This window comes from Neovison vison, chromosome 9 (assembly GCF_020171115.1).
Source record: "Neovison vison isolate M4711 chromosome 9, ASM_NN_V1, whole genome shotgun sequence".
NCBI lineage: Eukaryota > Metazoa > Chordata > Mammalia > Carnivora > Mustelidae > Neogale > Neogale vison.
This window is the reverse complement of record NC_058099.1, coordinates 27,978,590-27,988,773: the sequence shown is the minus strand read 5'-3', so window position 1 is coordinate 27,988,773 and position 10,184 is coordinate 27,978,590. Positions and strand designations below refer to the sequence as shown.

General features: G+C 36.7%; 1 pseudogene; it reads right to left on the bottom strand.

Moving 5' to 3' along the window:
• Positions 1–3,438: 3,438 nt before the first annotated feature.
• On the bottom strand, positions 3,439–4,299 carry LOC122916713 (annotated as a pseudogene).
• Positions 4,300–10,184: the final 5,885 nt, after the last annotated feature.

Below are 10,184 nucleotides of genomic sequence, written 5' to 3'. Positions count from 1 at the left end.
GCAGGCACCCAAATTCAGTCACAAGGCCACCTTCATTATCTTCTTAGCTGCTAAACATTGAATTTCAAATCCCTTAAACCAATCTGAAAATCCTAGTGGCTTTTCTATAGTTCCTATGAAAAAGGACAAATTACCAGCAAAATATCCATGTAAGTTTTTATTTTAATTCAGGTGCATAATGAACAGTCATTGTCAGTAATCTTTTTGTGGTCCCGTAAATAATTTATGAGAAAGCCAACTGACGTAATTGTGAAACACGGGGCCTCCTAAATTCAAAGTTTAATCCTTCTGGTAATTTAAGGATGTTGAGAGTGTAAAATGGTTGATAAACAATAATCCCCAGTAATTACTCTTCTAATAATAAATAATTACTTCATATAGTGTGGTCTTTCATTGTAATAGATGTATTAATAAGCAAGGATGTGACAAGTAAAGAAAATAAATATTTTTATATTCTTTATAATCATAATAGATTTCCCATAGATAATCACATTCAAAGCTAATTCTGATTGAAGAGATTGTAAAAGCATTCAAAGAAATGGATTACTACACTAATGTGTATGGAGAGATAGGGACAGATATATTTTCTTCTGGGTGGGGAGTAAAGATGGGGAGGGATATGAGGTATTTGAGAGATTATTCATAATGGAGATTTATCTTATGAGGAAATAAATACTTCAAATTATTGGGGAAAGATATGAAATAGTGACAGGGATGCTATTATAATGTTCTGAATAGAGATACCAAATCATCAGTGTCACTAGGTTTTTCTTCTGTTCATATGTTCTGATAATAGGTCCGAGGCTGAGGTATGTCGTGTACCCAGTGATTCTGATCCTTGGTCCTCATAATATTTATTTATTTATTTATTTATTTATTTTTAAGGATTTTATGTATTTATTTGACACACACAGAGAGAGAGAGTTCATAAATAGGCAGAGGCAGACAGAGAGAGAGTGGGAAACAGGCTCCCTGCTGAGCAGAGAGTCCAATGCAGGTCTCGATCCCAGGAACCTGAGACCATGACCTGAGCGGAAAGCAGAGGCTTTAATCCACTGAGCCACCCAGGTGCCCCCATAATCATTATTTAAATGAGAGGCCCTTTTCTAGACCCTGCCAATTTGGTTTATTCACTGGGCAGAAGTGAGAGTGTGGATTGAGTTTTATGGTAACTGTATTCAGCTATCAACCAACCTTACAGTAGTAAGGCAAGTTGAAACACACCATTCTGTCATTAAGCACCTATAATTACTCTCTCTTCTCAAATCTGTTCCCCCTACCTCCATTTCTTAGAGAGTTAGGGAATGGCATTATGCTTCCTCTTTTGACATTCCATGATTGGTAGCATTCCCAGTAATTAATATTTCCTCGGAGTTCTCAGAATTAATAAAATGGTCCAAATCTCTGAGTCCTCCCAAATTCAAACATCTACCTATAAAATTAATAAATAAAATAATATTTTAATAAAAATAATATGCCAGAAAAGTAGAGCCATACTCTTGTGGAGTATTAGGGAAGGTAATCCAAGGTAATGTAGAAAAGCAATTAATTGACAAGAAGGAGAGAACTGTGTTATCCCTGAGACTCTTCACTTCGAAGGTATGCCCTCAGAGGACTGAAGCATTGCTCAAACGGTAGTCTAGGTTCTCATGTAAATTATGCTCAGTAGTTCCAAAGATTTGTATTTACTTTTATCTAGGGCCTTTCTTTCTGAAATGATCAAATTAAACATGAGGTTGTATCTCACATATCACAATATTGCCTTATAACTAGAACTATGAGAAATATAATGGAACAAAAATATAAGAATATAAGCAAATAAGCCTTTCTAAAGGAAACTCTTGTATATCACAATATAAAACTTTCATTCAATTTATACCTGAAATAGTTCTGGTAAAATCATTACTAAATACAATTCCTTTGGAGGAATTGTTCTTAAATTTCTTTGCCAGAGAGAAATAGAGAGAGAGTATGCACAAGCAGGGGGTGTGGTAGGCAGAGGGAGAAGCAGGCCCCCCTGAGCAGGGAGCCCTATGTGGGACTTGTCCCCTGGACCATGGGATCATGACCTGAGCCGAAGGCAGATGCTTTACCTACTATCTCTGGGGGAGTATTTTCATTTAGATCCCCAAAAAAGGTTAATTGCTTTAGTTTTTTTAAGTTTCTATTGCTAATGGTACTACGTAGTATTTATTTATGATCCTTCTTAAGCATACTTCACAATTGATATATCCTATTATTTGAAAGCTCATCCATATATTTTCAACTGACTAAACCAATCATATAGTCCATTGCACACAACAATCTTCCATGGAAATTTCATCTTGCTCAGGAGAGCAGCCATTTTGTATACCACATTACCTGCTTCCTTCCTTCCTTTGTATACCACATTACCTGCTACCTTCCCAAAATGGCTGCTCTCCTTGTCATACATGATCCCTCCAAGGGGAAAGCATCTGGATCAAGAGTCACTAATCTATAGTTTGGCAAAACCCAAATATAACTGAGGTGAGATGACTGAGAGCAAGACTGTTTCCAAAATAGAGGAAACGCTAAAATTGTTCAATCAGATTCTCTCTTTCTGGAATGTGAAATAGAAATAGAACCAGAGAGGGGCGCCTGGGTGGCTCAGTGGGTTAAGCCGCTGCCTTCGGCTCAGGTCATGATCTCAGGGTCCTGGGATCGAGTCCCGCATAGGAATCTCTGCTCAGCAGGGAACCTGCTTCCCTCTCTCTCTCTGCCTGCCTCTCCATCTACTTGTGATTTCTCTCTGTCAAATAAATAAATAAAATCTTTAAAAAAAACCAACTTTAAAAAAAAAAAAGAAAGAAAGAAATAGAACCAGAGAATTGTTAGCTGGAGAAAAGTTGAGAAAGATGCAGGGAAGCAAGGCAGAGGACCATGAGGGCCCATGAGTATTAGAGTAGTTTTGACTGCCCCCTTTGTACTTATTTCTTCATCTGCAAAAAATGGGTGTGATAACAATATGTCTACTTTATGAATCTCTTTTGGTAATTGATGAGATAGTACTTGTAAAGCTCTCAGCAGAGTCTGGCATATTGTAAGTGGTCATAAAAGTTAAATGCTGCTCACATCACATTATAGTATAATAATTGTTTTAACTCTGCCTCTACCACTAGGCTCTGAGCTTTCTGAGAGCAGGGACTATCTTACTCTTCTCTGTATCCTCAGTTACTAGCACTGCACCTAAGCACAGTACCTAGCACATTGCAGGTCCTTCATTATATGCTCATTAGATGAGTGAAATAAACTTTTTCTGCCTCTGCCCCTCTTCCTCTCTTTTTTCTTCATACCCACCTACCTATCTCATCTTAGGAAAACCAGTGTATTCAAGTAGCAAACTGAGATTTAGTTCACTTTTATTATTGTTTTATTTTGTTTTAAGTGTTTAATTCGATTTCTTTTTCTTATATTAAACTATGTGGTGGCCACAGTTGGGCCCTCTGCACGGAGACTGGTGTGGGTCTTTACAAGATGGTCAGTGAATTCCTAAACTGATAGAGACTTGGTGGACACAGTCCCTTTCCAGAGGTCAGAGATGAGAGAGCTGGGGGTCTTAGAAATAACATCAAGAGTGCCTTGTTGGGCACCTGGGTGGCTCAGTCAGTTAAGCATCCAACCCTTGACTTCAACTCAGGTCACAATCTCAGGATGGTGGGATCAGGTCCACATTGGGTTCTATGTGGAGAGAGAGTCTGCTTAAGACTCTCTCTCCCTTTCTGTCTGCCCACCCCTGCAAAAAAGTGGTCTTGGCGAAGTTAACCCAGGGTGGCAGTGCAGCCCCTAGCCAAGGTGTAGCAGTCATCAGTCCAGCCATCATCAGGAACATCTTGTGCACAGGGACTAAAGTGATGCCAATACCTCTGAGGGCAAAGATGAGACACATCAGCCAGAGCCACAGTCACTGATCACCTTACATGGGATGGTGTGGGCTTGCCAATCTCATTCCTCCAGTAGCCTCCCGGAAGGGAGATAATGGAAAGCTTGGCCAGGATGGTGGCCCCACAGATGGCAGTGGCTACCTTCCTGGGGTATTTCACACCCAGACCAAGATGTCCATTGTAATCTCCAATGACATCAAATACCTTAAATCTAGACTGCTGTCCATCACAGGTCTGGTTTTGTACAGGCAAAATCTTTAAAACCTCATCCTTGAGTATGCCCCCAGGAAAAAAATCAATTATCTCAGGTTCCTTTATAGGCAGGGAAAAGAGATAGATCTCCTCCAGGGACTTGATCTTCATGTCCTTGACCAGATGGCCCAGCTTGGTGATATGGATTCACTCCTTGCCCTTGGTCCTCCACAAGTTCCATGGTCTCAGCCCTGGCCCTTCCATGGCCACAATCCTGGCCTGAAATACCAGAGGCAAAGCCCCCCAGGCAGCCGTTTAAGGGCCCCATGGCCCTCCAGGCCTTCTGCAGCACTGGTGGCATCCACCTTTTAGTGTTTTCTTAAAGATGCTAGTTCATTTTTAGAAGGTTTAAGAATCAACTGAACTTTACCTTATTTTCTGTGCTAAAAATTACATATACTTCAAGTAGCCACAATCTCTTTTCACAATTAATAGAGTTGAGTCAAATACTCAAGGTATGGGGGACAAGGTGGGGTGTAGGCAAGGCTTATTATTAACAAGATAAGAAAATCACTACCTATCAGTTGGATTCCCAGTAAGATTTAATAAAACACAAAATTTCAGAATCTTAGGATTAGAAAGACCTTAGCATTTATTGAGTTCAGTTTAAATTTGTCTTTATAGATGAGGAAACTGAGATCCACATTGGAGAAAGAATTTATAAGACACAAGAGAGCTTGGGACTTAATTATGTGACTCCTTATGGCAATAATGGTCCTTGCTGAACTGTGCAACACTGCATAGCAATATATTTTGCATGTCCATAATATAAACTAATATGGTATATTCAAACTATTATAATAGTAGGACAAAGTGTAAAGTCACGGCCTTAGATTTATTAACTTTATTAAAGGTAAGCAGCTGTCTAGCATATCCTTTGGGAGAAAATAAGCCCAGCAGTAATGATGCTCTCTTCATCATTGTCTCTAAATGCACTAAATTATTTATTAACGAATGTCACAGATGTCAACCAGAATAGAAAACTAATAGCTTATAGTGCTTTAATTTATTTGATTTACACATATTGTCAGAGACAACCTTTATGGAGGAACATATAATAATTAAGCACTTGTCAGAATGGCTAAATGTCACTATAAAATAAACAAGCAATCCAAATCTCTTGGGAAAGTTTTGATATGTCACCAGTTCTCCTGAGAAGGGAGGCTTTTGAAAGCTCCATATTTGCAAAATGTAGCCAATATGGCAGGTTAATAAAATCAATAGTTTTCACTTATGGAGCTAAGATGAATGGGCTAGGTGAAAATCCAAACTAGTTATAGGAAATAACAAGTAACTGAATTTCAGGAACAACATGGTTAAGAATCGATTATTTTAATAAAGGGTCAAAATCCTAGTTAAAGAGATGGCCTAGAAATCCCTTCCTTTCTCTCCTCTATCCCCTGATTTTCTTCTCCTCCTCCTATTTCTGTTTTCTTTTCTTTTTCTTTCTTTGTCTCTGTTTTTTTCCCAAGAACTCCCAGAATTATCAAATGATTTGTGGTGCTTTATGCACTCTCTGCTGTCTCTTACTTTTATACATCATACAAGCAACCCTGCTAGAGGATGATTAATTTTATAGAAGAAAAATGTTTATTTGTGACATTTTTTAATCATTTTAACATTTATATCATGTATCATATTTTAGCCCACTTGAGAGCTTTGCTCAAGGAGGCTCATTGATTAATTATCTTTAGTTCTAGGGCTATTCATGAATTTTCAGAGATATTGATTCTTAGATGGAACATCTCAGAGATAAAAAGTCTGGAGCATTCGTGTGGATGATGTCTGTCTTTATTAAGAAATAACAATGATGTAATGCTGCTGTGATTCATACTACAATTAATTGGTTTTTATTTAAATATACGAGGGTTCAATACTTGACATTTTATCCTCTCCTCTTTACTTTTTATTATATAACTATGTACAAATAAATTAGCAGATGAGTTAAAAGGGATTCTCCTTCTGGCCATGATGGAGTACCTGGTACTTATTCTTCTCTTTCCACAGACAACACTGAAAGTGGACAAAATATATGAGGCAATGGGTTTTAAATATGGACAATGGATATGGTAAGATATCTTTGAGATGTCCTTCCCTTCTTTGAGAGAAGGGAAACATATGAAGTAAATCCTCAGGCTTTTTCTGTATGAGATAACTTTTCAAACTATGATTCAAGTAGTTAAACCCAAGTGAAAGCCTGTATCTCATTGAAGATGAAAAGATTAAAATAGCTGAAATCTGGGGGCACCTGGGTGCTCAGTCAGTTAGGTGTCTAATTCTTGATTTCAGCTCAGGTCATGATCTCAGGGTCATGGGATCGAACCCTGCATTGTGCTTCACACTCAGGGCAGGTCCAGCTTGAGAGTCTCTCTCCTTCTCCCTTTAACCCTCCCCCACTCATGCTCTCTCTCTAAACAAATAAGTAAATAGAATATTTTAAAAATATCTGAAACTTGTAGAGCATAAAGCTATAGAAAGAAGACCGAGATGGGGGGTTTAAGGACAAAAGTCTCATTGGGTGGCTTCTAAATATCCTTGATCAATGGATATTTGGGATACTGGGCTGCCCGTGTACATCACTGGGCTTCATGAGACCTGTCAGAAAACTCCCTGTGGATTCACGATTGTGGGATAAGTGGGGACATCAGAAATTGTGGGTTCTGGGACACACTGAAGTTACAATTCAGTCATAGTGAAATAACCTCATTGAGAACCTCAGGCTTTCAGCTGAGACTGAAGAAAGGCCATACTTTAAAAATGAGTCTTCAATTTTAGTAAAAAATTGTGTTAGAAAAGTGTTCTTAAGACTAAAGATATAGGGGCGCCTGGGTGGTTCAGTTGGTTGAACAACTATCTTCGGCTCAGGTCATGATCCTGGATCAAGTCTTGCATTGGGCTCCCTGCTCAGTGGAGAGTCCACTTCTCCCTCTGACCCTCTCCCCTCTCATGCTCTCTCTCACTCTCTCAAGTAAATGAATGAAATATTAAAAAAAAAAAAGACTAATGATATAGCTTTAACAGACCTGCCATAAAGAGGAATAAATCCAAGTATACCAGATCAAAAGGACCCATTAATAATTTATTTCCCTATCAGAAAATCTAATAGCTATTTAAATAAGCCAACATAATGTAAATTCACAGCAACATATTATTTCTAATATTCAGTATATAATATAAAATTAGACATACAAAAAATCAAAATAATAATAATAATAACAACAACAACTCTCAGGAAAAACACCAGTCAGTAAAAACTGATCCTATCAGAATTCTAGAAGCTATAATTAGCAGAAAGTAACTGCAGTACCTTTTATAAATATGTTCAAATATTTAAAAAGAAAAAGAACATAATGAGTAAACAGATACAGTAAATCACATTAGAAATGGAAACACTGTAAAATAACCAAATGGAAATTCAAGAACAGTGCAATATCTGAAAACTGACATCTATAATTTACTTAATATAAAATATTGAATGTTTTCTTGCTAAGATCATGGCAATAAAAGGATATTTATGATACCTTCTAGTATATTGATATTTTAGCCATCCTAATAAGAAAAGTAAAAGAAATATAAATCATAAAGATTGGGAAGGAAGAAGTAAAAGTATCCTTTTAACCAGATGTCATGATCATTTACATAGAAAGTCCTAAGGAATAGACATTAAAAGCCTATTAGAATAAGTCAAATTTAAGAGGTCAAAGATACAATAGCAATCAATAAAAGGTAAATATATTTTTACATTTGAAACAATTAGCATTTAAAAGTTAAAAAGTCAATGTCATTTGTAACAGCATCTAAAAACATGAAATACATGATAATCCTAACAAAAAACACAGAAGATCTATTCACTGAAACTACTAAAGTTCTGAGGGAACTTTAAAAAGACATAAATGTATTTACATAAACGTAAAAAAGATATAAATGTGCCATGCTCATAGAATGAAAGAATTAATATTGTTTAAATATAAATTATTCCAAGATGAAATCCCCTGCCTAATATTTCAGTGCACTTGTTTAAGAAATTGACAAGTTCATTTTCATTCTAAAATATATATGGAAATTCAAAATGTATATAATTCCTATATTTATTATGAGGATGTAGAAATGTGGACAGTCGTATTGACTTTAGTATAGATGAATATATCAGTAAAAAAATAGACTTTACATATATGATCAGTTGATTTCTATTTACCTAAAGTGGCATGTTTAATTACATTTGATGTTTTTAAAATATCATAAAAATAATCATTTAGGCAAAATTCAAGAAAATTTAATCTTTTGAATAAAGAAATGAAATTTAAGCTTTAGAATAAGGCCACTCTCATATAACTTTCCATTTCTCTCCCTCCTAACATTATTTTTCAAAATTCATTTCCTTTTCAAATCTCCAAAGGAAATAAAGCATTCTAAGTAGTATCTAAGTACTTACGTCAAATCCCATCTTATGGAATTTGGATAGATATTACAAAGTTACTGCTATATGAAATTTAAAGCAACTCTGATTGTGGCACTACATAGACAATATTTTAGCCAAGTAGCAGCTAGAGAGTCAAGTCAAGTCAAAACACTATAAATTCCATGTTTAGGAGAACAAAACTCAGTCTGGGTTACTCTCTGATGCAGAATTCCAAAACAAACAAAGCTTTACAGACATGGAATAGTTCTGCATGGAAGGCAGCTTCAGGAAAGAGTCTCTAACATGACATCTAAAATTTAATGTCTAGGGGCACCTGGGTGACTCAGTTGGTGAAGTGTCTGCCTTCAGCTCAGGTCATGATCCTGGGGTCCTGGGATCGAGTGCTGCATCAGGCTCCTTGCTCATGCACCGCAGGGAGCCTGATTCTCCCTCTGCCTGCTGCTCCCTCTGCTTGTGCTTGCTCTCATTCTCTCTCTCTTTGACAAATAAATAAATAAAACCTATAAATAAATAAATAATATTTAATATCTACTCTCCAAAGAAAGTAAGGGAGAGAAAGAGAGAGCGCGAGCATGCATGCAAGCATCCCATTGTGATGACAAGTCCTGTCAAACTTTTATCAGTACCCAATGCCAGATCCAGTCATCCAAAGTGGGCATATTTCCCCCACACTAGCATATGTCTCATACCTACCACCAGACAGAGTTGGCAGGTTTATTGTTAGGTATTACATGCAGCTCCTGCCTGGCCCAGTGATAGGACAGATATATAGATATAGATATAGATAGATATATAGTTATAGATATATGAAATATAAAATACCAAGTTACTCTTTCTACTCCACACATAACGTGTTGCTTGAGTGGTGAAATGAGGGAATCCCTGTCTATGATTTGTACTTATTACTTTATTTAAACTTTAAGGGAAATTCTCAGAGTGAATCATTGAAGATCATATAAGATATGATATGATTTAATAATAATATGAGTCAGAAACAGGTCTTCTTCAAGGAAAAACTCGGGGAAAATAACAACTGGAGTTCGAGTTCTCTGGCCAAGTCCTTTGCCAATTTCAGGATGCTAAATGCAGCTAAGATGCTGATTAATTAAGTTCTAATACCTCATGACCTTTGAGAAAGTGTACTCTGCCTGGTGAAGCAATTACAGGAATCGGCCAAGAACAAAATGCAGATCCTAAGACCTGGGCTATATTCAGCCTGTGGGATTGAGTGATTTCTTGCAGGTCATCTCCATTCTGCTATGGAGCCCATCCAGGGAGGTTTTATTTTCATTATGATAATTTTCAAGTCTATAATTTCCATTTCTCTCTTTTTTATAAATTCTATTTATTTCCTGAGATTTTCTATTTTTTTCATTTGTTGCAAGGCAGTTTTTAACTGATTTTTTGAACCATTTCAATGATGGGTCCTTGAACATCCATATTAGATAATTCCAACATCTGATTCATCTTGCGGTTAGTGTCTGTCGATTGACTTCTCTCATTCAAGTTGTGATTTGTTTACTGGAAAGGTTAGATATTATACTAGGAGATTCTGGGTACATGGGATATAAAAAATATATATGTCAAAAGTACCTTTATGTGAAGGCTTA